Source organism: Alligator sinensis, unplaced genomic scaffold, assembly GCF_000455745.1.
Source record: "Alligator sinensis unplaced genomic scaffold, ASM45574v1 scaffold361_1, whole genome shotgun sequence".
Lineage (NCBI taxonomy): Eukaryota > Metazoa > Chordata > Crocodylia > Alligatoridae > Alligator > Alligator sinensis.
Window position 1 is genome coordinate 2,521,570 of NW_005842007.1, and position 25,922 is coordinate 2,547,491.

At 41.7% G+C, this 25,922-nt stretch overlaps 1 long non-coding RNA gene across 1 annotated transcript in view; it reads left to right on the forward strand.

Annotated features, from left to right (window-relative positions):
* The window catches only part of LOC102374138, a 41,833-nt gene extending 16,529 nt beyond the window's left edge, over positions 1 to 25,304 (forward strand). The window contains exons 2-3 of the long non-coding RNA XR_323615.3: positions 7,980 to 8,152; positions 25,009 to 25,304. This is a non-coding gene — a long non-coding RNA (uncharacterized LOC102374138). The remainder of the gene's footprint in view (positions 1 to 7,979; positions 8,153 to 25,008) is intronic.
* The last annotated feature ends 618 nt before the right edge of the window (positions 25,305 to 25,922 follow it).

The window sequence follows — 25,922 nt, forward strand, 5'->3', positions numbered from 1 at the left end:
TTCTTCCTATGCGTCTGTGGGGCTGGTAAGTAGGCCAAGTTTAATCAATAGAAAATGATCACTTCATTGGGGTGGCATCAGGTTCCTGTGCCATTGGTCACAATGCACAAGTACGTTGCATCAAATTCTGTCCTTACTTATACTGGAATATAGTTGGAATAACAGCAGTAAACTTATGTGGAGCTTGTTCAGAAATCCAACTTTGTAACCAAGGATACATTTGTCTCATTTTGGTCCATTAAGATTAAAATACACTGTAATTCTGATTTCGGGCAGTGCTTTTATTTAAACCAGATCCTCAAATGTAGCTAATAAACATTGGTGGAAACTAATTTACATTCTAAAATCTATTAATTTAATCATACTCATTATACAAGTCAACCAATAAATAGCAAGTAAAGCAAGTAGTGTGAAACAACAAAACGAGCTAACCAATCTAACTTAAATAATGACAAGCACTACAATCTATAACAAAAGATCACGCAAGTTAACACTGTAATGGCAATTGCAGTTTCATCCAATAAATATGCAAAACTACAGCACTCTATTAGGTTTTTTCATACTTCGTGCAACAAAAATGTGGGACAAATAAAACCAAATCCTTATGGGCTATTTCACTCATGTGGGGAGAGGCCAGATAAAATCCTCTCCTACATTAAAGGCCATGAGAAGCTATTTCAGGGGGAGACTGTGGGAGAAATACTCCTCTGGGAGGAATGTGGGTATGCGCAAATGAGAGGGGAGATCTGCATCACTGGGGCTAGAAACATGCAAGAAATGGGCAGAACCAGTGTACTAAAACTATGTTATGCAGGGATCCCTGAGCTGCTGTTCTGGCCAATGCCATACTTTCATAGCCTGACCATGGCCTGCAGGGTGGCTTCTATTCCCCATGTATGTGAAAACACAGTGTGGGGATATCATGGGTTTTGTCTTGAGAGGATTGGAAGCATGGGACTGGGAGCAAAAATTCTGGGTTCTGTTTCCTTTGGCTGCCAAGTTTTCCTTGGCTGGTAGCTTGTTTTTGGCAGAAAATATAACCATTCTTGGTGGTGTACTGCAGTTTGTAGAGACCAGGTTGAAAATGACTGCAATGGGGAAGCAACTAAAAACGAGTGCCATTTATCACCCCTGTTTAATGTGTCTGTGCAGAGTTAAAGGCTGAAAGGGCCTTGCGAGCTGGAACCTTTTTCCAAGATGTATAGCTGTCTTTGTGGACTTTGTTGCAATGAAGCAGCAAGGGGTTTGGGTCTAAAAATTATTACTTTTATTAGAGTTTACACAACTCGCACTGCACTGGCATCACCATCCTATTCCTGCCATTTTAGGCAAATGTGGAGGGAGACTTCTTGTAGCCACACTCCCATGTCCTAAAAACTGGTGCAACTGTTCCACATATCAGTCAAGGATGAGGCCCAACTTGGGGCATGTCCACCGTGTGGCTATGTAGAGGACTTCATTCTCCAGAGTTGTCAGGCCTTAGAGTCCTTTTGGGGGAGAGGGGGTCCTATCAAGATCCCTGAGTTTGACGCTGTGACTTGAGCCCCATGCCGGATTTTTCATTTTTTGTCTTGCATAACCTAGTAGGAGCTGTATTCTGTGATTCCTTCTTCCCCTGAGGGGCCAGGGCACTTGAAGTCCACCAATCATGTGGGATTTGAATAGGCTGGGAGCAACAAGTCACCTAAAATAAAGGAGACTACAAGCTGGTCAATTTTAAAAGGCTTATTGTTGCATCATGGATGGAGACTTTCTTTAGAATACTTTAAAATACTCTTTTTAGAACTCATTCTAATTCCATGGCTTCTTCACTCACCCCTGCATTTTCCCATTTCTTTTGTACTCGGATGTACCCAGTAAGCAAGAGCACAGCATATTTGTTTCTTAGGGTTATATTTTAAGGTGGTCCCAACCCAGCATCTAATTTTGCATCTATGATGGTAATATATACATATGCACATAGTGTTATTTTTATAATTGTATATTACCATCATAAATGCAAACTTAGATGTTGGGTTGGGTCTTTAATGATGGTAACTCTGACAAATACCTACATACATCTCTGTATGTTTGTATATGTATATATGTATTTGTCATAGTTATCGTCATAAGTGCACAAAGAGGGAACATGCCAAGTCAATTGCAAATCCCTGTTGCAAAGAAAATTCATCTGCTCGTGACTTACAATGTAAAATACACATGCACTTTCTGCTTCATCCAGACATGAAAGTACTTTGTAAACAATAATTAGTGGCTGTCTTTGAGGTAGATAAGCATTATGTCTTTGAATGGGGGTATAAGAAATTTCAAATGAGTTGGCCAAGGTGCCACAGTGAGTTTGTGCAGATCTGAGTAGTAGTAGAATAAAGGAGTCCTGAATCCTTGTTCCCAGAGCTAATCACTGGGTTAATTCCTTTCTCTTCTTATCTATTTTTTTCAGCATGCTAATGCTATTTGCAAACAGTACTGTATCTGTAAGCACTACTTTTGAACTAGTTTTGTTCAGGCTGGGCCCTTCTAGCTCTATATTACTTTCCCCTACCCAAAGCCACTTTTGCTGGGAGATCCTTTTAAAGGTGTCAGGGGTCACCTTGCAGTATTAGCACTGTTAGGTGTGCAAACGTCTACATGTGAGTCACAAGGTAAACCCACAGGCTATGTCCATATGAATGTGGACATTTGGTTCTCTGGGGGCAACTAGCAGTGGGGCTCCTTGTGTCACTGCTAGTTGTCCCCGAGGAACACCAGTGCCATGAGCCCTGTGGCATGCAGCAGGTTACCCCAGATGGGGTAGGGGAGGCTGGGGCCAGTGCTGGGCTGGCCCCAGCAGCCTTACCTGGGGTCCTGGGTGCCTCTTGGGGCTGCAGCAGTGGCGATCCTTCCACTCGGAGCCTGGCTGGCAGCCAGAGCATGGCTCCAGGTGGCCAGGCTCTGGTTTTGAGCAGCATGAGCCACTCTGCTTCTTTTCTACACAGGTTTTTTTTTTTTTTTTTTTTTTTTTTTTTGAACCTTGGATACCCAGGGGCCAACCCCTCACTTCCACGTGCTGCTCCCTTGCAGTGCAGAGAACAGGTGACTGTGCAGTATGTGTTGCTGCAGACATGTCTGCGACACCACATATTGCATGGCCTCACTTATCTGGATGTGGCCAGACATTTCAAATAAGAATCCATGGTGTCAAAAACATTCTGGCCTGTTGTAGCCTGAGTTATTTGCAACAGAAGAATTGTTCTATTATTTTTCTGTAATAAAAAACTGAGTGAAAGCAGAGCCAGCATTTTCAAGGGGAGCCCTAAATCTAATGCTAACCTGCTTTTTCCTTTGATGTGGAGTTGATAAGATGCCCTGGTCTGTGCACCACATACCAGCTAGAGACTTTGGAACAGACTTGCCTTGCTAGACTTTCTCACCATGCCCCATCATTTCAGCTCTTTAGATTTTAAATACTTCTCACATTAGTATGCTTGGAAACTCCCCCTTTTTTAACAATCATTTACAGGCTGGAGTGATACCAATGTATGTAACATGGTTTCATCCTACTCATCATTTCATCCTATGCCTGTGCCGTATTTATTTTTCCTTCAGTGAAAAAGGGTGGGCAAAATGAGAGGGAATTCAGTCTTTTTCTTGTTGTTTGTTTTCTTCCTCTCTAGGCCCAGCAACACCACAGGAAGTTGATAGGAGCTATGTGCACACTTTTTCTGCTCCAGGGAGGCCTTGCCGGCAGGGTAGTTCAGGCTTCTCATTACTGCTCTGGAGCTGCGTGTTCAACCCTGCTTTGGACTCATGCCAAAACCTAGTCTCGGTTAACCCAGCTGTAAATGAATACCTGCTCATGGTGGTTGGATGGGGCTGGTTGTTGGTGGAATGGTGGTTAGAGAGTGAGTGAGTTTGGGAAGTTACAGAAACAACTGTGCCTTAACCATGCCAACCCACTGGCCTATTATGGTTAGCAGGACACTTGTCTTGATTCCTTCTTTTGTGGGAGAGCAGAGCCCAGGATCCTTAAGTAGGTGAATAGGCCCAGAGGAACTGGAGAACCTCCTACAACCTCTTACGGTCAATGGGATGACGGGTATCCTTTGATGAAAGAACAGTCTTGGACACTTGGATCCCTTCTGCATTTATAATCTCAGTGCTGCATAAACTGTTTCACACTTTAATTACCCAGGCAGCTCTTACCTCCGAACTGCTTTTGTGGCCCTTGTGTTTTCAGTTCAGGTTTTCCTGGGCTTCTTACTATCTTGATTTCATCTCATGTTTTGTTGGTACTTCCCTCATAACTTTCTGTCTTTTCCTTTTATTGAATACTATATCTACCTTATTAATCAAAAGAGCTATGAACCAGAGCTGGACAACCCATGGAAGCTGCTTTAGAGCAGTGCATCTTGGACATGCCAGGGCCCCAACAGACCCCTCTGCTTTGCTTGAAAGCTGAATGAGTTTATGCATTGGAAGCAGCCACCACAGGCAACAGCAGCCAAGTTGTGTGTATTGATGCTTGGCTTCTGTTACTGCTCCTGATACTTCTGTTTGTTTGTAAAGCTGCAGCTTGGGAGGGGAGTGGACTTGGGAGATGAATCCAGAACAGATATATCCAGTAATAGCTATTGAGTTGTTGAGATCCAACATTTCAGTTTGGTTTCCATACTCCAACAGATGCTTACTTAGAGTCATGGCTTTATGACTTCCTACTGATCAGGTCCTCAGGCAAAACCGCAGATCCCAATCTAGGCAGCAGACCGTTCTGTTGTACTTTTTATCCAGGCTGTCTATCAGTTCTTGGTCCAGTAAATCTTCCCTTCATATCCTTCTAGTCATTCATCTCTGCCATGGTCTCCTTGCCCCCAGACAGCCCCTTCCCCCAAATGGCCAGACAACGATTTGACCGATTTCGCTGCTTTACTTGCTTCCGAGGGCACATGTGTGGCGGGGGGGGGGGGGGAGTGGGGATGGAAGGATTGAATGAATTTTGGAAAGGTCCGTTTGCCTGCAATCACAAGAGCATTTTTTATACTTAAAACACAATTTTCTGGGCATGGGTGAAGGGATCACCCTCAGGTTTTGCTAGCCTTTCATTTGGCATAATTATCAGATCTTCTTTGTTAGAAGAAGCAGGAGGCAAAGTCATTCAAACAACTGGCCTCTTGTTCCTGCTCAGCACTGCTGTTCTGTTAGTATTTTAATGAGGGACTCCCATGAACATTAATGTCTTAGGGTGCATATAGACGTTATGCTTAGATTGACCTAATGAGAGTTAGGTTGATTGAAATGCCAATCTGCACAGACGTTCAGGGAGGTTAGATCAGGCAAAAAATGGTTGGCTCAATCCAATTTAGTTCACCTGAGGAGGTGAACCAAGATTGGGAATGGGTTAACTCAATCTAGTGAACATCTGTATATGTTCAGAACATAGCCCAGGGGCTGGGAAAGCCCAGCTGCTCATCTTAGCTTTGGAGTTGGCTGCACTTTTCATACCTCCTCCCCACCCTGACTGGCCTATTTTTAGCCCTCTGACTCTGCCACCCCAGGACAAACAATCTTCCAGTGGACCTGTCAACCCCCTTCTCCATCCCCACCCTGATTCTTCCCCCTTGCCGCCCCCCACCTTGCTTAGATCAGATTCCCAACATGGCTCCCAGCACAAGCAAACATCTGCACAAGCAGGACTTGAGCTTAAAGTAAGCTGTGTGATCACAAACTGGGTCCTACGAATATGTGTACATACCCTAAACCAACCTGCGATAAACTTTAATATACTTGGGACATAGATGAGTGCAGAGAGGAGAGCCTGACTTTGGGGGATCTAGTCATGGTTTATTATTCAAGTACTGACTGCCTTATTTTTAGAGTGTAGCACAGTGTTGTATGTATATCATTTTGAATGGTGCTGTTACCTGAGATGAAGGTCTTGGGTTAAGATTTCAGGGGTATCCTTCCCTGGGATTTCTTTCAAAACGGTTACACAAGACTTATTCCAGCGTATTCCAGATACAAACACTGCTGCTCTTCAGAAGAACTTTTATGAGCCCTGGGGGTAAGTCATTTCTGGCAGGGATGATTTAGCAGCATGCACTGAGAAGGTGAACTCCAACAGAAGCAGGGAAATCACCCTAAACATCTCATAAATGCAGTGGCAGAATTTTAACAAAAGTCCTGACAGTCTCTTCCAGATCATCGCTGGTACAGACAGAGATGAAACCACGGGGAGGCATACAGCAGCTTTCTGTAGGCCAGAACTTCCCTGGTGACTGGCAAATATAAAAGCAAACATCTGCATGCCAGATATGAGCAGCCCTTGTGCTTGTCCCAGCCTGTCCAACTGTTGAAGGCACACAAAACAGGCATTTGAATGAGTGGCTGGTCGAAAGGGCCTTGACTACTCTGAGAATAGAATGGTGTTTGAAAACTCTAATAAAATACTTCTAAGCACTTCTGTTGCACTGTATTTAAATATGCTTTCATTGGCTGGAGGAGTTGGGGCAGGCTGACTGGGCCAATATGTGCGAGGAACTGTATTGAAAATGGTGCCCAGTGAATTAATGTCTAAATATGGCTATGATAGTGCAGAAGGGACCTCTGAAATTGGAAAGATACTGAGGTATCAACAGCTGTTCCTTTCTGGATTCATCTCTTTCTATCTTCTTTTAAAGCCATTTTGTTGAATTCAGCACATAATCCAATAACTCTTTCAGTATAATTTTAATCTAGGTAATTATGTGGGTGGCAAATATATGAGATCTCAATTTCTGGAGGTCAGTGGCAAGTTAGAAAATGTCCCCATGAGGAAAATAATATTTTTGTTGTCCTGACTGTTGGCAGGTAGAGATTTATATTTTGCTTCTGAACCAGTAGGAATAATAAATGGGTACCTTATATCTTCAATGTGTATTATAACCATTAACTAGTTAATCCTGACAATACTTTATAAGGTGGATCCAATTTATGATCTGTATAATCTGAAGTTGGGGGGAACAGTAGTCTAAATGGTCCTGTTTTTGAAAGAGATAGGTGGCTTAAACATCTACCTGTAGAGCCCTAGTTTTGGCTATACTGAGCACCCAGATTCCCTGTCTACACTGCCAAAGGATTAGGTTAGAGAGTACTGTGCTAAAGTTGGGCATGTCTGCTCCATGTGTGTTACCTCCAGAAATGGATGTAATGTAGCTGCCTTATCACAGTTTGGGCTCACACCAGTAAGCTTGCCATTCCCAGCAATCTCAAGCTTTTAGAGTGTAGAAATGCTCTGTGGGTCAGTGCCCGACACAACAATAAAACGTAGGTCTTCCTAACTCCACCTTGTGATTGTTACTTTTTGTACCAAGGTAGCAGGAGATAGCCCAGGATATCATTATGCCAGCTGAATCCACTAGACTCTGCATTGTTGCGGTTTTTATATCCTACACTTTGCTGTGTTGTCTCAGTACCCAGATCTCTGTGCAGTAGAGATGCTGGCTTAAAAGAAGTGGGAGCATACAGTCTGCTTATATTTTTAATATCTGTGCTCCATTTGGTCAGAACATGGTTGATGTTTGAATTTTACACTGGTGATGTTAAACGTTTGTGGTCTTTTTAAGGAGCACCCAAATTGAGTTGCATTTGTTAGTTATGCTGTGCCATGGAATGGCATTTGCACAAAACCAATATGGCAGCTGGTGCTGGGGTTTCATGGACACATAATGGCCTAAATGCCAAAAAGAGGAGAAAAAAATCTATTTAAGCAATATTTTCCTCTCTATAGGAACTTAGTCTGTCAGCAGCATAAACACTTGCAATCATGCACTTCCTAGGATGCATGTGCTATCGAAAACGGAGGTGTTAATTGCTGTGCTAATTACAACATGATTGCTTTGCACTTGTTTTGCACTTGCAGGTGATTAAATTTTTAACGAAGCATATTACTTGGCACTGTTAGCACAGTTAACACATCTCTCTCTCTCTCTCTTTTTTTTTTTTTTTTTTTTATGCCTTGGGAGAAGTCCCACGCCGCAGACCCTTCTCTGGCTGTGATGTGCTGTTGTGTTTGGAACAAGTCTCTGTTTAGTCTGTCAGTAGCAGTACCCCAGCTTCCTGCTTGGGAAAGAGCAGCAGCCTATTATAATCATACTCAGCATGACGGCACTGGCCAGATGCGAACGCAGAACCCACAAAGGTATTAGCTAAAAATTAGGCAATGCTGTTGATGCCAGTCTCCCAGATTTCATTTAAAAACTATGCCAACTCGAGCCAGTCAGGCAGCAGCATCAGAGGATTTTGCAGGAAGGTAGAGAAATGACAGCAAGTTCCATGTGATTTATTTCTCCTTTACAGCGGGCATTCCCAGCTGAACCAGAGCACAGAAAACTTGCATCTGTTACATGGGCAGACTCATAGCTCTGATAAGGCTGCATAAACAGAGTACGAGGTGGCTGCAAAAATCTCAGCGAGGTGAACTAGTTGCTATAATTCATGTGGAAAAAAACAGGTTTTTCTTTTCTGAATCTCCCCTCAAACAAATCTGGATTTTTACATGTGCATGTATTAGTCCTGATTGCCTCATTAATAAGCAGGCATGTTTTGACCTGTGAATTAACAGCTATCTCAAATCTATCTTTATATTTGGGCCTGATTTAAATAAAATAGGAAACTTTCTGTAGACTCCAGAAGACTTTGGATTACATTTTGGCTGTGTCTACATGAGACACTCACTGTGCAGTCATTACGGCACAGTCATTTAGTATGTGTCTAAACAAGTTTAGACACATACTAAATGACTGCACAGTTGTTACAGGTGTGTACACGTACTTAATGACTGCATAGTAATGACTGTGCAGTCGGTGTCTCTTGTATAAACAAGTTTATACAAGTACTAAATGACGTTGCACTAACCTGAGTTACTGTGCAGTAATGCTGATGAATGCCTTTTTGGTCACACTACTGCACAGTAACCTAATACTACTGTGTAGTAGTGTTGTGTCACTGTGTCTGCCATGCGAAACTACTGTGCAGTAGTATCGAGCTATTGTGCAGTCATTGTCTTGTGTAGATGCGGCCTTTGTCAGTGGACTAGTCTCATCATTTACATCAGAGAAATAATGTCAAAGAGTCCAGAGATGGGCAGCAAACTTGAGAGAGGGCAGAGAAACACTCTTCTCATAAATAAGTCTGGGAGACGTGGGATGGTTTTGTCTAAAGAAAGTATAATTAACAGGAGGGAACAGAAGACAGTAATACAAAACAATACATGGAATCAAGAAGGTGCTTCTATTTAGCCTCACTCATCATTCAGAAGCAAGGACCATTTGGTGAAGAAGGCAGCAGATCTAAATTGATAAGGAAATATGCTTTAGACAACACTTAATTAACCCTGGGAACATACTGCCACAATTTCATTGAGTCCAAGAGCTTAACAGGATTCAAAATGGATTAGACATTTATATGGATAATGAGAAGTACATTAGACCAGATAAAAACAATATAAGGCATACAAACTCTCAAGCTTCATGGCATAAGCCAACAGCTAAGTACTGGGAATTAGGAAGAACCTTCCCCTATAGGCAGATTATTTCATAATTGTTCATTATGGGGTTTCTTGCACTTTCCTCTGAAGCAGCTGGTATTGGCTACTGACAGAGATGGGATACTGAACTAGGTAAAACAATTGTTTGATCTTATATGGCAGTTCCTTTGTTCCCATATGGTATTGTTTCTGCTTCCTGACTGGATGACTGAAATTTTTATAAACAGAGGGAATTTGAGGCGATTACAAAAAGATTGTGTGACTACTACTGATGCATCTTTCTGCATGTGCATGCAGATATACATGGACATGCACACACTTACACATGAATACTCAGTGGGCTTTCCCTTTCTTTTGAACAAAGAAAAATCGCTTGTAGGAATGATAGAAAAATATGAATAAAAGGTTGGAAATATATTGCACGTGAGTTAATAGAATGTATTTGAACATACATTTTTGAACATGTGACAGCACATGCTTAGATCTAGCATGTGTGTACGCACGCACGTGCGCGCACAGAGCAAAATCCTAAGGGATCTGGAACAATGCATTTGGTCCCTGGAAAAGTGGAATACAAAAGTGAATGGTGGCACCTACATTGACAGAAAGCACTGTGCCCTGTAGCTGATTTATCTTTAGCTTTAAGTGTTAGAATAAGAATTAAATTGCTGGGAGGTTGCAGTGTTACATACTATCGTGACTTGGCAATTTCAGTCTGAAAGATCACGGACACTGACCCCTAAATATTGAAAAGCTGATATGAATGGATTTATCCATAGGCAATTACAGAGTTCAAACTTAAGGACCAAAGCATTGTGCCTTTTTTTTTTTTTTTTTTTTGTGCGATGTAATTGTTCACATGTGGCTGTTAGCGTAAGCACAGGACAAGCAGGCGTATTGTAGAGCAAAATTGACACCAGGAATATGTTTTCTTCAATGCTGGAGACACGGTATTAACAATTCAGGACACTGACAAGGATCTCTTTAATTTTTCATGAATTCTATCGGCCCACAAATGGCAGTGCTTCAACTTTTCCACCATTTTGTCCATATAGCATTTACTGGCAGATGTGTCATGGATGAATACATGACAGATAAAGCAACCACTAGAGAGATGAAGAAAAATCCCCTCAGATGAGGCCTGTCTCCAGGAGTTGCTATGCACCCCACAAAAGGGGCTGGTTTTATCCCTCCTACAAGAGGGTGAAGTTGGTGTAGGCCAAACTCAGAATGATGCCAAGCACCTGCAGCTCTAGATAAAGTTGATGGTAGTTGTGGTTGCTCAAGATTTCTCAGGATTTGGCCTCTTGTGAGTTGAGGGTGCTCATTTCCCTGCAAAGTCTGGACCTATTCACTCAAAGCAGGATGAAGGCTTGAATTGCTCTGAAGGAACATATTGTCAGTGCAGTGTGTTATGGACTGCAGCTAAATAAACAGTGTGGCTTTAACCCTAGTATCAGTTTTGTTTGACTCAGAAAAGCATATTCATGCCAGCTTTTACTGCATGTAAATTAATGCCATTTTGAACTGGCAGGTTTCATTATCTGTAATTTCATTAAGAACAATATCTATTAAAGGACCACTGACTGGTATTTTTATTTTTTTGCTTAATGGATTCAATTATAACTGTTGCAAACTTTGCCATTTCCCCCCCCACCAAACTTCATATTCTAGTCTATTATTCACTGTCTGTCTGGCCCCCACCGTGTTTTTGCTGCAGATGTCATAACAGAAAGGAGATGAACAGGCAGCTCCCACTTCCCAATAAATTAATGTGCTGCAGTCTAATCCATGTCCCAAATGGGAAAGTTAACAACAATTTGCAAGCTTGTCACATCATCTAAAAAAATCAGATGGATATTTTCCCCCCTCATGTGGCAGGGGAAAAAAGCTGTTATTGGGATGAGCAGTTATTAATACATTTAAGCTACATCAGGATGTCATGCAAATGGCACAATTAATTCATCTGCTGCATCAACCCAGTGGTGTGTTATTTTTATCGGGAGCAACCTGTTTTGCATTCCAGAAACTAGTTTTTGGCTCTCAGAATTCATACATCATTTCCTCTGTTGCTCTGCAGCTTCCTCCCTCTGTTCCAGCTGGGCCGAAGCTCTGTTCAGCTGTCAGCCTTTCAGTGAGAATTTCTGCCACAGACTTTGGGGTCAGTCACCTGTGAGTCTTCCACACTCCACAGCATGTGGTTACTGGAACGTGGAATCTAGGACTCGGTGAAGCCTAATCAAAATCTGCCTTGCTGCTCTGCAGACAAACAGTTGTCAGCACCATTTATCCGTCTCTAAGAAGCAAATGAATGTTTAGATCCCCACAATGGACCTAAACAAGATATCCCTAGGCTTCTGCTGTGTGATATGCAGACAAAGAGGTGCACATCCTGGCTTTGACTCTGTGATTTCACTGGGAAAAGCTGTATGCGCAGCATCTCTGCTCCAACAAAATCAATCGGATGCACATGGTTAGAAACTACGGGGCACATCCTTAGCTAGCGTAAGGTAGTATAGCTCTGGTGCATTTGCTGCCACAGTGCTAGTTTGCACTAACTCCTGGAGTGACTTTTCTGAGGAGAGGAGCTGCATGTGGGTGTAGAGGACTGGTTTGTGGAAGCCCTTAAGATTTCAAAGCTTAGCTAAGGTGCTTGCTCTGGAAATGTTGTGAGAACATTGGTTCTTGGGAGGTTTTTTCCCCTCTAACTCCTCCTTTAATTCTCAGCAGAAGGAATGGGAGAAACTTGATGTTTAGTTGTATTTCAGTGTTTCTAGTCACAAGGGCAAAAGAACTGAAATATTAATTCAGGACCCCAAAATGATAGGAACTTTTCTGAAACAGTGAGTGAGTAGCTCAGGTTCAGGGGCAGAGGTGAGGTGTGGAAGGGGGAAATTCTTTTTATATCCCAGCCAATTTGCATATCCTTTGTGTCAATGTTTTAGTCCTTTTCCATTTAGCTCTTATTGATGGTAGACATGGCCAAAGCTCTGAAATTTGCAGTTTGATTGTCCAAAAACTCAGAGGAGTTTTGCATCTAGAGTTCCTTTGTACCTACATGTCTATTTCAGGGTGAAATAAGCTTTCCAATTAATTGGAATCATCTTTCAAATAAAGGGCTAGAGCTGGCTCTTAAGTCATGGGTAAGTGGTAAGGAGCCTAGAGAGGCTCAAAAGTATTGTGACCTAATGTGATTGTAGTAGTGTAGCTTAAAACTAGCTCAGTTAGGCTTAAACTAGCTGATTCAGGTAGCAGTAGTAATCTAACAGCAGCAGTATGATACTGTATGGTGAGCTGCAAAACCTGTTCCAAAAGCAGGGTGTAAATATTCGGGAGTGCTGAGCTCTGTACTGCAACAGCAAGGTTGTCAGTTAAAGCCAGTTCATTCAAAACTACACTACCTTACAGTGCAGCATGCCTGAAGAGTATAGGTCAGAATGTTTCCCGGCACAATCTTTTTTGAATGTGGGAAAGAGAGAGCGGACAGAATTTCTCCGTGACCCTGCTGTCCCCATGCCCATTTTGGAGACTGTAGTGCTATTGTTAGTGCTGGTCTCCGAACTGTTGCACCGCCCCAGTGTAAGAACCAGGAATATATTTGGCCCCTGGACAAAAAAGGGTAAGAAACAGGGAAGAAGGATGCGCTGCAATCCTCTGTCCGTGTGCACTCACAAAAGTTCCAGGCAGAGTTTGAGCTCAGATGAGGTCCCACCCAGAAAGAAGGTAAATGGGTGGTTTGTATGGAGCCATGGATAAATTCAGTAGAACAGGATATATAAATACAGTAAATAACTCACAAATACATAAATGTGTGCATGTATGTGAACAAACACCCAAGTAGCAGCTGCTGAAAACACCCGTACTGAATGGACCCCTTTGAGGATGCTTTTCTGCATACTAAGTGTATATAGGCATTCTACTGTTTAAGTTGGCTATACCCATGACAAGGATCCAGCAAGCAGTCACTTTTCCTCTTGGATGGTTCTAATGCCAAACAGGGGAAGGCACAGTTTGCTCCTAAGCTTGACCTAGTTCTACAAAGCAGCTGCAATCTGGGGTAGTGATCTGTTTATCTGATAAAAAATCCAAAGTGGCACCCTCCAGAGAGGCAGGAAATCAAAGAGCTACAGATTCAGCTGCACTGAGATGAAACCCAAGGACTTCTCAGCCTCAGAAAAGTCTCTGTCAGCCAGGCCAGGTCATGAGGAATCCCAAGGTCTTAGCTTAATATAATAACTAATAATTAAGTGTAAAAAGCACTTCCCCAAGCTTACAAGTTGCTTAGGGTACTGCAGCATCAGTGACTAAATGGGTGATAAGCCTTAAAACAGTGTAAAATATACAACAGCTGTTCTATTAAGGAGTCTGCCAAGAGTTTTGGCATGTAAATGTAAAAAGGGGTGAACTGAGGCTGATGTCCACTGCCACCACATCAAAGATAGTTATCTGGCAACCAAGAGCACAGCAGCAGAACCTGTACATGTGGGGAGGGTAGTAGCTGAATTTAGATAAGCACTGGAGACCAGCTACCATGCATTAGCTCAGTTTGTGTCATGAGCGCTGTTCTGATGATGAACAGCTCAGTTAGGAGGCCTTCAACAAAGTCGGGTCTCTATACATGGTTAATAAGGAAGGGGATGGCCTGAAGAGAAGGCACTGAATTTTATTCACTATATGAGTATTCAGCTTGGTTCGAGTCTGCTTCACTTCCTGTAAGCATCTCACTTACATCAGGAATGGTGAGTAAATGGGAGACAAAACGTAGAGACTTCCATGTACACAATACGCCTGAGGCCCCTGCCTAGTTCTTCCCCTGTACTAAGATCAAATACTATTGCATTCTTCTGCAGGGGCTGTAAATATAAAAGGCTTCACCCCTTTTTATATTTACATGCCAAGCAGAAGGGTTAAAGGATCATTGAAAGGGGTGGGAGCTTGTTCTAATTTGTCCTATGGGTGTACCTTACCAATGCGGAGTAGGAAGCCTGCACACACTCAAGGATTATTTGTATTATTGATATTATTAGTATTAATAGTAGTAGCAGTAACTCCTCCTCCTGTTCCTTCCCCTCTAAAACCATCTTTAAACACTCTTCCTATCTACCATCAAAACTTTTCTATATTGACATCTGACCCATCTTGTTATCTGATCCTCCTAGTTCTTTTGGGCAAAGAGTGAGCTAGCAAGGTCTATGGGACAAGAGTATTTTACAGAATAATTCTGTATCTTTTATGTGCTGCTGCTGTTGCCGCAACCCATGTTCAGAAACAACTGAGGGGAGCCCCATTGGTGTTGAGCTGTATGTTGTTCTGCTGTATGATCCATCTGATGCTAATGGCTGAGGATTTTGGCCAACTCCTCTTCTAGAGCCAGGGATGAAAAAGGAAGCAACAGTCAGGTGTATTGAAATGTAAAGTGTGGTCTATATTTTTTAACTCTGGGTTTCTTCAAGGACCATGTTGCTTTTGGCTGACCCATATATTCTTGTGCTTTGATTTCCTTTGTAGCGAATGGAAGGCATAGAGTGTATTCCGTATGTATCAGTATTTATTTTAATAAGTGTTTCCAGTGGAAACTCTTCCAAATTCTTGGGGATCATGTCACATCAAATTGCTCAGCTCTGTTCCTACTGATGTGACACTTCAAGCACTGGGAGAAATGTCCAGTCCCAAGAATGTTAAAGGAGCACTCTGCTCCTGTCACTTCTCAAACATTAGAGCATTTCTTTCCTCTGTAGTGGAGTGAGGCAAGCCTAAAGCCCTGAGCCCTGGGGGTTTCAGGATTTTGTTGCTGCATCTTCATCTATACATTTCCTGTTTCTTTGTGGAATGCAGGTGACCAACCTGACGATGGGTGGTTGGGCCCAGAAAAGTATTACGCGAACAGGCCGGGGACGAAAGGGTTACGGGGCCTTGTTCCTCCTTCTCCTGTCTCTCCCTCCGTCAACAGAAAACACCAAGGAGGTGGTATAACAAATAAATGCTTTACTCACACTTTTGTATAGGTGGTTTCCTTCACAGCAGTTTCAAGAATAAACTCGCTGTTAACTCGAGAGCTCTAAATTCGGTCATGATGGGGGCGTCCAGGGGGAAGGGATTTTGTGGATGCAGGACCTCCGGTGAGGGTGATCAGGCCTCTCCGATATGGCGTGGGTCCCAGCTTTTTGGCGCGCGCACTTTTCCTTTTAAACGGGCTGCATCTGCCCGCCCCCTGCCAATCAGCGCGGGCCGGGACCGCCGATCTCACGGCTATCAGGCCGCGCCCAATACTTCCCCACGCCACGAGCACAACTTGCTCTCATGCTTGGCGTTTGGTCATTTATATTTTCTCTTTTCTTTATCACAGCAGGTATCATGCTAAGTAATTTTCTAAACCCTTGGCAACTAACTAAAGCTTTCCCCCCCTTTCTGGATTGCATTATTGTTTGTTAAACCTTAGTGGTTTGAATGGATTTGATTATTAGTTATGATTAACTTGTAACAAACAGAACAAAGCTGACTCCTTCAGTCAGCTGATGAATCAGCAAGCGAGGATGATGGTGAGATTGTAGGATCCAGTATAAACTGTAACTTTGCCTGCCTACAGTAAAGGTCTGATTTTTCTTCCCCTGTCACTAGTATAATTCAGAAGGCATTTTCATGGAATAAAAATTGAGTTTCACCAACATAAAACTAGCATGAATCAAGGTCTTGGGGGTTTACTCTGCCACAACAATGCCTATCTTCTCATACTGCACATACAGACATAGTCTTGATTCTGTTGCAATAGTGATTTTTTTTTCTTAAGTATGCTTTGTATTCATGAAAGATTTATTTCCAGAATCCTAGTATTAGTTCAGCTAATCTCTTATAAATGCCTACCCTCATGAAACCTCAACAGCATCTGATTGTATTACTCAATGCACACATGTTGACCATGTTTGGTGAAGTTTCCTCTTGCTTGAAATCATGGAATGTTTTGTTGGTACAAACTGGTATTTAGTGACTTGATCCATCTATGCTGTGGATTTGCACCAGTGGTTTTACATAGTCAGAAGGAATTGCTGCATTTAAATGAAAAAGAGTCACTAAATTATCAGGTTTTATATTTATAGCACTTCCCAAAATACATCACTACTTTAAAGGTGGTGGTGCCGGGGGTGGGGAGGGTGGAGATACACTTCTGCCATTGTCCTTGCTCTGATTCTTCTTTTATCAAGGCAAGTTCCCATTGCCAATAAAATGTAATCAATTTTAAGTTTTTTAGTCATGCTGACTGTGTGGCTTGTTCAAGACTGGAAATTAAAAATTGTGACAAATATAAATTTTTTTTTTCACCTGAGTGAGCTTTCCAGCAACAGGGTAATGATCAGAATTGAGAGAGCTTGAAGGAACCATAAACGTTTAGATGTTTAGAAAGTTATCTGCATAGGGTGCTTCCTCACTAGCGGGAACGTGCATTTCCCCGGGGACAAAGAGCAGTGGCATAAATGCTTGTCCCTGGGAAATCCCCATGCATGTGCATTCTGGTGCGCAGCATGTTGCCCTGGGTGGGGGGTAGAGGAGGCTCAGGCCAGCATCTGGGCAGGCCCCAGCAGCCTTACCTGGGCTCCTGAGGGCCTCCTGGGGCTGCAGCCATAGCAATCTGGCAGCACGGAGCCTGGCCAGCAGCTGGATCATGGCTCCAGCCCGCTGCAGTTTCCTGTGGCGGATGCTGCTGCTATGTGCACTACACTACTTTTTTAAGGCATGGGTTTTTTTTACATGAGTCTGTGGCTTTGCATACCACATGTCTGCACTCATTTGGACGCGCCCGTAGATTGCAACTCTGACACAGTTATTTGGGTCAAATTTCTGTAAGAGATGAATAAGAGAATTTTTTTCTCCCCTTAAAGATTGAAGTGGGATTGGGTAGAACAATGCACGTATCAGAATAATCATTCTGTAATGCTTTCCTATCATTCTAAAGCCTGCGTGATTGAGGGGAGGAGAACATGTCTGTATTGGAGAACAAATTTATTTTGAAACTAGGCTTACAGGTAGTCCATCCTCAGTATTAAGGAGATTTGTTGAACTTCAGAGATTCTTCATCTGCAATACATAATGCCATATGTATCGGGGGCTGGACTCAATGATCTTCCGAGGTCCCTCCCAGCCCTAATGTCAATGAAATCTACATGAGGCCTGGAAGAGTTTCTGCAAGATGCTCATGCTTTAATATAGAAATGTAAAAGAGTAAGCTGGTAATTTTTAAATTTAAAAATGTTAATGACATGAACTAATTTGGCTTACCTGGACCAATCAAACCCTGAACTGTGGAAAATTGGCTTTAGAATGAATCTTTTGTAGCCAGGACTCATCTTTCTGGATCTCTGGAGTGTTTTCCCCCCTGTTTTTCAAATATATCGGACTGGTAAATGGAGAGTACACTTCATTCTGAAATGTGACAAAGCAAATACAATGTTTTCTATTAAGTTGGCAACTGATATGTATCATAACTAAGAGTGATTGAAATTAAAACATTTGGAAGACCACATTCTCATTAATTTTTAAGGATGTCTATGCTCTGCAATGATGTTTGAGTTTGGAGACAGGTGTTCCCAAAGCAGACTGTGTTTTATACTAATTTAGAATACCTCTTTTTTTGTTTTTTTGTTTTTTTTAATGAAGGTTCTTTCTGTTTTTCACATTTTCCAATCACTCTGTAAACCTAATGAAGAAGCTAATGTCCTGCACAAGGCAAATCACTTTCCAGAGAGAAAGGAGTCAAGTTGAATTATTTCTAATTGCCAGCAAAACTAGCTTGCAGAATATAAACATTTAGGGGCTGTTTAAACTAGGAATTATTTACTATTTTTAATAACTCTTCTATTCAGTAAAGATGCAAAGCATAGCAATAAAATTCTTCTGTGTTTGGGTGCATTGGTTGGAGAAAATTGTTATGCACCTTTTCTAACCTCTCCTTTCCTCACCCCAAAGAAAAAAGTTTAAATACATTGTTGAACCATGCCTTCTTCTTGATAGAAGAGTGCCAGTATTGTAACATTTCCTTTTGATTGGCATAGCAGAAGCCATAAATTATTGTTTCTTTAAAGCACTTCTGAGACATGCTTAATACCCTGTAGAATCATTGGCTAGGTACAGACATCATACTTTTACTGGTATAAGTGTGGAAACTGGCCTCTACCTGTAACAGAACAGAAGTTTGGTGCACAAAACTGGTCTGTACCCATAACAGAACAGAAGTAAAGCATACATAGACTGGTTTAAAAATAATGGAACCTTGTCTAAGATTTGTTCTCCCCTACCCCACACCAAAGGGTAGATGTCTGTTCTGTTTACTACTGATCTAAACTATGCCAGTTACAGAAAACCATGTAACTTAGATGGATCCCACTTTGGACTTTTTGAATGTCTGTACGTAGCCATAGCTTGTAAAACTATTATTCTGGGGAGAAAATATAAAAATGTAATAATTTCTGTATTTTTACTATTAATAGATTTCATAGACATTAGGGGCTGGAAGGGACCTTGAGAGATCATTGGGTCCAGCCCCCCCGCCATATGAGGGAAGTCAGCTGCGATCAAATGATCCCAGCAAGAAATATATCCACCTGTTTTTTGAAGGAGTCCAGAGTAGGTGCTTGCATCACCTCTGGGGGGAGTTTGTTCCAGACCCTGGACACATGCACCATAAATAACTTTTTTCTTATATCCAGTCTAAATTGGCTTTCCCAGAGTTTATGGCTGTTAGACCTTGTTATCCCTTGTGGAGCTCTGGTGAACAGATGTTCTCCCAGGTCCTGATGTACCCCTCTTATGTAATTGTAGGCTGCCACCAAGTCCCCCCTGAGCCTTCTCTTCTCCAGACTGAAGAGTCCCAAGTCCCTCAGCTGCTCCTTGTACAGCCTTCCCTCCAGGCCATGGATCTCCTCTGGACTCTCAAGCTTTTCCACGTCCTTCCTGAAGTGAGGGGCCCAATACTGGACACAGTACTCCAGCTGCAGTCTCACCAGGGCCAAGTAAAGTGGGAGGATGACTTTCCTGGTTTTGTGTGAGATGCATTGGTGGATTCACACCAGAGTTTGGTTAGCTTTGCCAGCCACAGCATCACATTGGTGGTTCATATTCATCTTGTGGTCGATCAAGACCCCCAAGTCCCTTTTGGTCGTGGTGCTAGCGAGCGTAGCACTGCCGAGCCTGTAAGTGTGCTTGGGGTTCTTTCTACTGAGGTGCAGCACCTTACACTTCTCTGCATTGAAGGGCATCAGGTTTTAATTGGCCCACCTTGAGAGTGTGTCCAAGTCGGCCTGTATCCCTAGCCTGTCCTGCGGTTTGACCGCCCTCCCCCATAATTTGGTGTCATCCAACTCCCATATCCAGATCATTAATGAAGATGTTACTATGTAGACTTACTTCCTTTCTAAACCAACTCTGAAGGTTCTGGGTTGGCCTTTAGGGAGAAAAATATTTGCATAGTCTTTTCTGATAGAACTACTAGAAAATAAAAGCAGAAAGAATGAAAAATAAAGCCACCAGTGTTTGTCTAACCCAGCAAGTGGTACCTTTTGCCTTTGGTAGTTGTTTCCACTTAGCTACACCCACCTACTTCTAAAATATTTTATTGAAGGCAGAGAGTGAACACAAGAACCTATATATATCAGGTACTGTTCTATAGAACTGTTCCTGTACATATGGGTCTTCCAATTTAGGTACATATTTCTCTTGCTTCCCTGTCACTTCCCCTCTTTTTTATTTTTAAAAACACATTTGATTTTGTGCTGAAAATATTTGAAACATGTAAATAGTGTGTTTAAGTCCATACTCCTGCAAATGATATAGAATACTCTAAATACTTGGTTTGAAATTGCATAAATGTGGTGACCTTCTGGGTAGGCCACAAGAACTTCCCATTGTTGCTATTCCTAATATTTTTCATGCTAGGCTTGCTATATTTGATATTTTAAATTGAGCCCTAGCACCTGATTGAAAAGTGAATCTGGGAGCATCTCAGCTTTTCTTTACTAGAAGTTGCAGTTGTGGGAAAAAAAGTTTGCCAACCTCATCTGAATACATCCTAAAAGCTCAGCACCCAGGGCACAATGAAAAAGAACATAAAATAAATATTAAAAAAGTTATGCCTTTTCAGCTGATATCATGATTTAGAGGTTGTCAGACACAGTAAATATATATATATAAAATATAAATATATAAAGCAAATATAATAATACATAATATAATTAATAGAATCATAGAAAATTAGGGTTGAAAAGGAGCTCATGAGGTCATTTAGTCCAACCATCTGCTCAAAACAGGACCATCTCCAACTATATCATACCAACCAAAGCTTTGTCTAGTTGGTCTTAAAAAAACATTCAGGATGAGGATTCCACAGTCTCTGTGTGTAGCCTGTGCCAGTTCTGTACTACCCTTCTCACGAGAGAGTTTTTTCCTAATAACTAACTTAAACTTCCTTTCTTGCAACTTGAGATCATTGTTCCTTGTTCTGTCATCTGCCACCGACAATAGTCTAGATCGTTGGTTTTCAACCTGGGGTCCACAGACTGTCTAAGGGGACCATGAAAGATGACTATGATCATTCAAAAGTATGTGAATACTCACAAGTATAATTCAAAGGGATCCACACCTCCATACTCCACATGTGACCTCACCAATGCCGAATAGAAGAGAATAATCACTTATTTCAGTCTGCTGGCAGTGCTTCTACTAATGCAGCCCAGTATGCTGTTAGCCTTCTTCACAACAAGAGTACGCTTTTGGCTCATATTCAGTTTATTGTCTGCCATGTACTTTTCTGTAGGGCTGCTGCTTTGCTAGTTGGTCCCAAGCCTGTACTGGTGTATGGGACTGTTGTGTCTGAAGTGCAGGACTTTGCACTTGTCCTTATTGAACCCCATGAGATTTATTTTGATCCAGTTCTCCAATTTGTCAAGGTCTCTCTGAATCCTAGCCCTACCTTCCTGCGTATCTATTGCTCCCCCCGCCATCTTGGTGTCATTTGCAAACTTGCTGAGGGTGCAATCCATCCCGTCTTCCAGATAATTGATGAATATATTGAACAAAACCAGCCCCAGGGCTGATTCCTGGGGCACTTCACTTTATACCAGGTGCCAACTAGACATTGAGCCATTGATTACTATCCTTTGAGTCTGACAGCCTAGCCAGTTTACTATTCACCTTGCAGTCCATTCATCCCAACCATACTTCCTGGGTGAGTTTGGAGGGATGTGGAAGGATGCAGATCAGTGTGTGGATAGGTGTGGTGGGGACTGTGGGTGTTGGGGCTGCTCATTTTTCTGCTCTGTCTCCTGTCCTTCAGAGGATGGAATCGAGCAGGAGGCTGGAGATGAGTGGGGGAGCGATCAGGAGGCTGGAGACAATTCAGGGATTCTCCCGGTTGGCTCCAGGTTGCTGGTGCAGGGGGCTGGGGCTGAGTGGGACAGTGAGTGGGTGGGGGATGGCGAACAAACAGGGGCTAGGGTTGGGCAGGGCCCCCCCCATGGTCCCCCCCCACTCTAGCTCCCTAACCCTCTACTTACCTGGCATGAAGCTGGGTCCAGGTCCCTGCAGCTTGCACCACTGCCTCTTGCAGTGTCTCAAAGGGGTTTGAGACATTGCAAAAGGCATGTGCATGCTTGTCTGGATGTGTCCTGTCTGCCTATGTCCTGAGACCAACATGGCTACAACTAACAACCTTAAAAAATATCCAAATAATTTTTATTTCCAGACATATGTATAGAACAGCTCCACCCTGATTAATCAGGTCTGACTTTACAATATTAGCCTTTTTTAACTAAAATTGAGAGCACTACATATTCAGAGCACTATGAGTGGTCTCTGAAAACTTAAAGAGTAAGTAGAAGACATTTTTTCCTCCTCTACATATAAGATACCAAACTCTAAAAGCAATTTCAGGTGCAGCTGAATACTATCCATTATCCTTGCTTGTTCTCCTAATCAGTGCAATGTAATCTGCTTCTAAAAATATTTTATTCTGAATGATTGTTGTTTCTGAGAGCAGATGTGGCTTACAATAGTTCCACTTACCAGAGTTTTCATACAGACAGATATTCCGGTTAAGATTTATTTAGATTTAATTAAATACCTTTTACCTATGATTACACTGCTAGGGTATAATGCTTGCATACCTTTACGTGTTGGTGTGTAATATAAGCCAATAAAATCCTTTGCTGTGAACTTGATTTTCATCTTACTCAGGCTGGTATAAACCAAGAGTAACTCTGTAGAAGTCAAGGAGCATAAAATTGGTGAGAGAAAACTGGTGGTAAGAATCAATCCCTTTGTTTCAAGTCGAGGCAAGTTTTTTTTGTGGAGAGAAGAAAATAAACAAGTATGTCATGGTTGCTTTCTTTCTGCACTTATTTTCGATTCTATCATTTGAACAAATACAATTTTACTCAATATATATTACGCCAAGTCAATGATTCTGTCTAGCTTCCTGTAGTATAGTTTTTATGGCAGAGAATACTCCTTTCTTGTCTAGCCAAAGCACGTTTTCACATGATTTGCACTGATGATATAACTCCATACAGTAGCTTGATAGAATATATCACTCTTCACAGTCTAGCAGTCCCCCTCCTTAAATAATGGAAGTGGTAGACTCTATGCTTGAATTTAAGCATTTAAAAATATATAATGGTTTGCATACTGTGCAGTGATTTGTAAAATGTGAATGCCTACAAAAACCATGGTTACCAAGCATAACATTATCTTATTTTTACTTACACAACCAGTAAAACAGCTGGAGGTCTAAAATCATGGCCTGGCATTAAAAGCATTACTACATTTTATCCATACAGCACAAGGCTGTCCTTTAATTTGGGAGAAAGAAAGAGAAAGTGCTGTGATTACTGGAAAATTAACACCTCCAGTTTTAATAGACTGATTATACTAACAGGACTTAAATAGATAAAATTCCAATTGAAGGAATTCTATCTCTCTGAGGAGTGAATAACATGCAAGTAGCTTTGAGCTATGTGCACACTAGCATCGATCTTCAGTGCTGAGCCAGAGCCATTGTAGGAAAGTAAATGTTTTCTCCCATTTTAAGACCTCTCTGTGTGACACTATTTGACTATCTTTTTACTGTCTCTAGAAAGAACTGTGATTAGCCATACAAACTTTTAGAACAGTGGTTCTTTAACTTTTGCAACTCGTGGTGTCCTTGGATAGACTTGTGAACCACCTCAGAAATTGCCACCTCTTAGTGTTCACTCTGCTTTGACTACAGAAAAATAATAATAGAGCAGTTCTTCTGGTCTAAAGAGCACAGACAGACCACAACTATGGATTTATATTTGAAATCTCTGGGTTTATCTTGTAAATCATGTTTTCAAACCTAGTAGTACTACCTAATTTTGGCACCCTGGTTGAGAATCACTGCTTTAGAAAGTTTTCCCCCACATATATAATCATAATAAGCTGCTTTGGCAGGAATCCTTGCTATCAGGAAAATTATAAACTGTGTCACCTGCACAAGTAGGTATGAGGCATATAACTCAACAATCCTTTTCTGTTATTGGCTCTCATTATCATGCCTATGTGCAATCATAGACAAATATAGAAGAGATAGGTATGTAGAAGGCAATATTGCTGCGCTGGAATAATAACTAAATTATTCTTCTAAATATATTACCTTACTGAGTCCAATCCTGCAGTCCTTACTCAGGCAAGGACTATATTATCAGTGAGAGAGATTTTGGCAGATTAGGGATTGCAGCGGAGAATGGCTCTTAATACCTCCAGAGGTGTGGGCAGAGAGACCTGTCTTATCTTCCTGTGTTTCTCTTTCATTGTCCATGTGAGGGGACATGGTGAGCTCCCAAGACCCATGGAAGGGTCACTGGGTCCTATACAGCAGAAGCTACATGGCCTGCCTTAGTAGACTAATCATCTCCTCTAATTTTAAAGCGAGCTAGTGAAAGATCTACAAAGGCAGTATAGCCAATTCTGGCTGCTCAAGGCTCCAAAAAAGTCAAGGCTCCAAAAATCACAAGATTAACCTTAAAATCATGATTTTTGAAAATGCATGTAGAGTTCTTTTAGTTTCAGCCTTTAGTTGAAGCTTTTCCTTCCTGTCGGGAAGGTTGATAGATTTTTATTTTTATTTATTCATTTATTTTTGGTATTAAGTCAAACAATAAATGACAAGAGATTCTGAATGAAGTCCCAATAGTTGGCAATGCTGCATAAACACAAAGGTTCTTATATTCAATTGGAAGTCTTATTTAATTGAAAATCTTCCCCTAAATCCATTAGTTAATTTTGTTAAAGTTCCAAAGATACATGTGTGTGTACTGGCCTCAAAGAAAAGGTCAAAAAGTAAGTAAAGACAATCAGATAAATTAGCTGGTGCTAACACTTTTAGTTTCAATGGAATTACACTAGGGATAAGTATGGCAACTGTCATCACAGGCTAAGGAGTTTTGCTTTTTAGAGAAAATATAAAACCCATTTAATGAATCCTTGTTTTTGCTTTTTCTGGACAGTCTACATCAAGTGCTGCTGTACCTGATGCTGGAGAATTCCCTCTTGAACACAGAGAAGCACTCAATATAACAGTCCCTTGAGAATCCCAGAAACCAAACGGGAACCAACAAACAGAAGATTTCACTCTGCACCTGATCAATATTACTCCAATATCCGGTCAGGAGATGCAGGTGCAGAGTGAAAACCATCAGCACATATCAAATTGGCTGCAAGAAGCTGCATATCCTTAGGAGTCTCTCTTCCAACAACTATAGATCTCATTCAAGTCAAGTTAGGGCAGCAGACACTCCTACCACCGCCAGTAGAAAGAAAACAGCAGAGATTTGATAACTTCCATTCATTTTCTGCCAATGTCCATGGAATGGTAGGCAATTCAGTGAAAACTCTTGCTTATGACATGCATCTAAAAATTAAGATGCTGAAATCTGACTTGTCTGTGTAATAAAGCTTTAAACAGTTTGGAAGAAAAAAACTTGATTCTGACCTCATTTCTCAAGCACCATTGTCTTGACTGATTTACACTAATTTAAGTGAGATTTGGAATTGGGTTTGGGCTTGTATATTAAAACCTTGAAGGTCTCTTAGGAAATGCTTTGGCCTTGTCTTAGTTGTCTGCCCCAGGAGGAAATTGTCAAGGTTTAAGAGGATTTTCAAACCTTAATGCACTTCTCATCCTTTGTTCCCAGTCCATGCTGGGTTTCCAGCGTACACAGTCTTAACTATTCACAGAACCATAGGTATTTCTGATGGGGAGAGATACTTTATGCAAACCAGTCAACACAACACTGATTTTGTTGCAAGCCAAATCCTCCCTGAAGCTTTCACCAAATTTGCAAGCATTTGGTGACAATTTGTGCTATGCTTAGCCAAAACATGTAGGCCGGTTGAGGAAAATAAGCCTGCAGTGATTTTA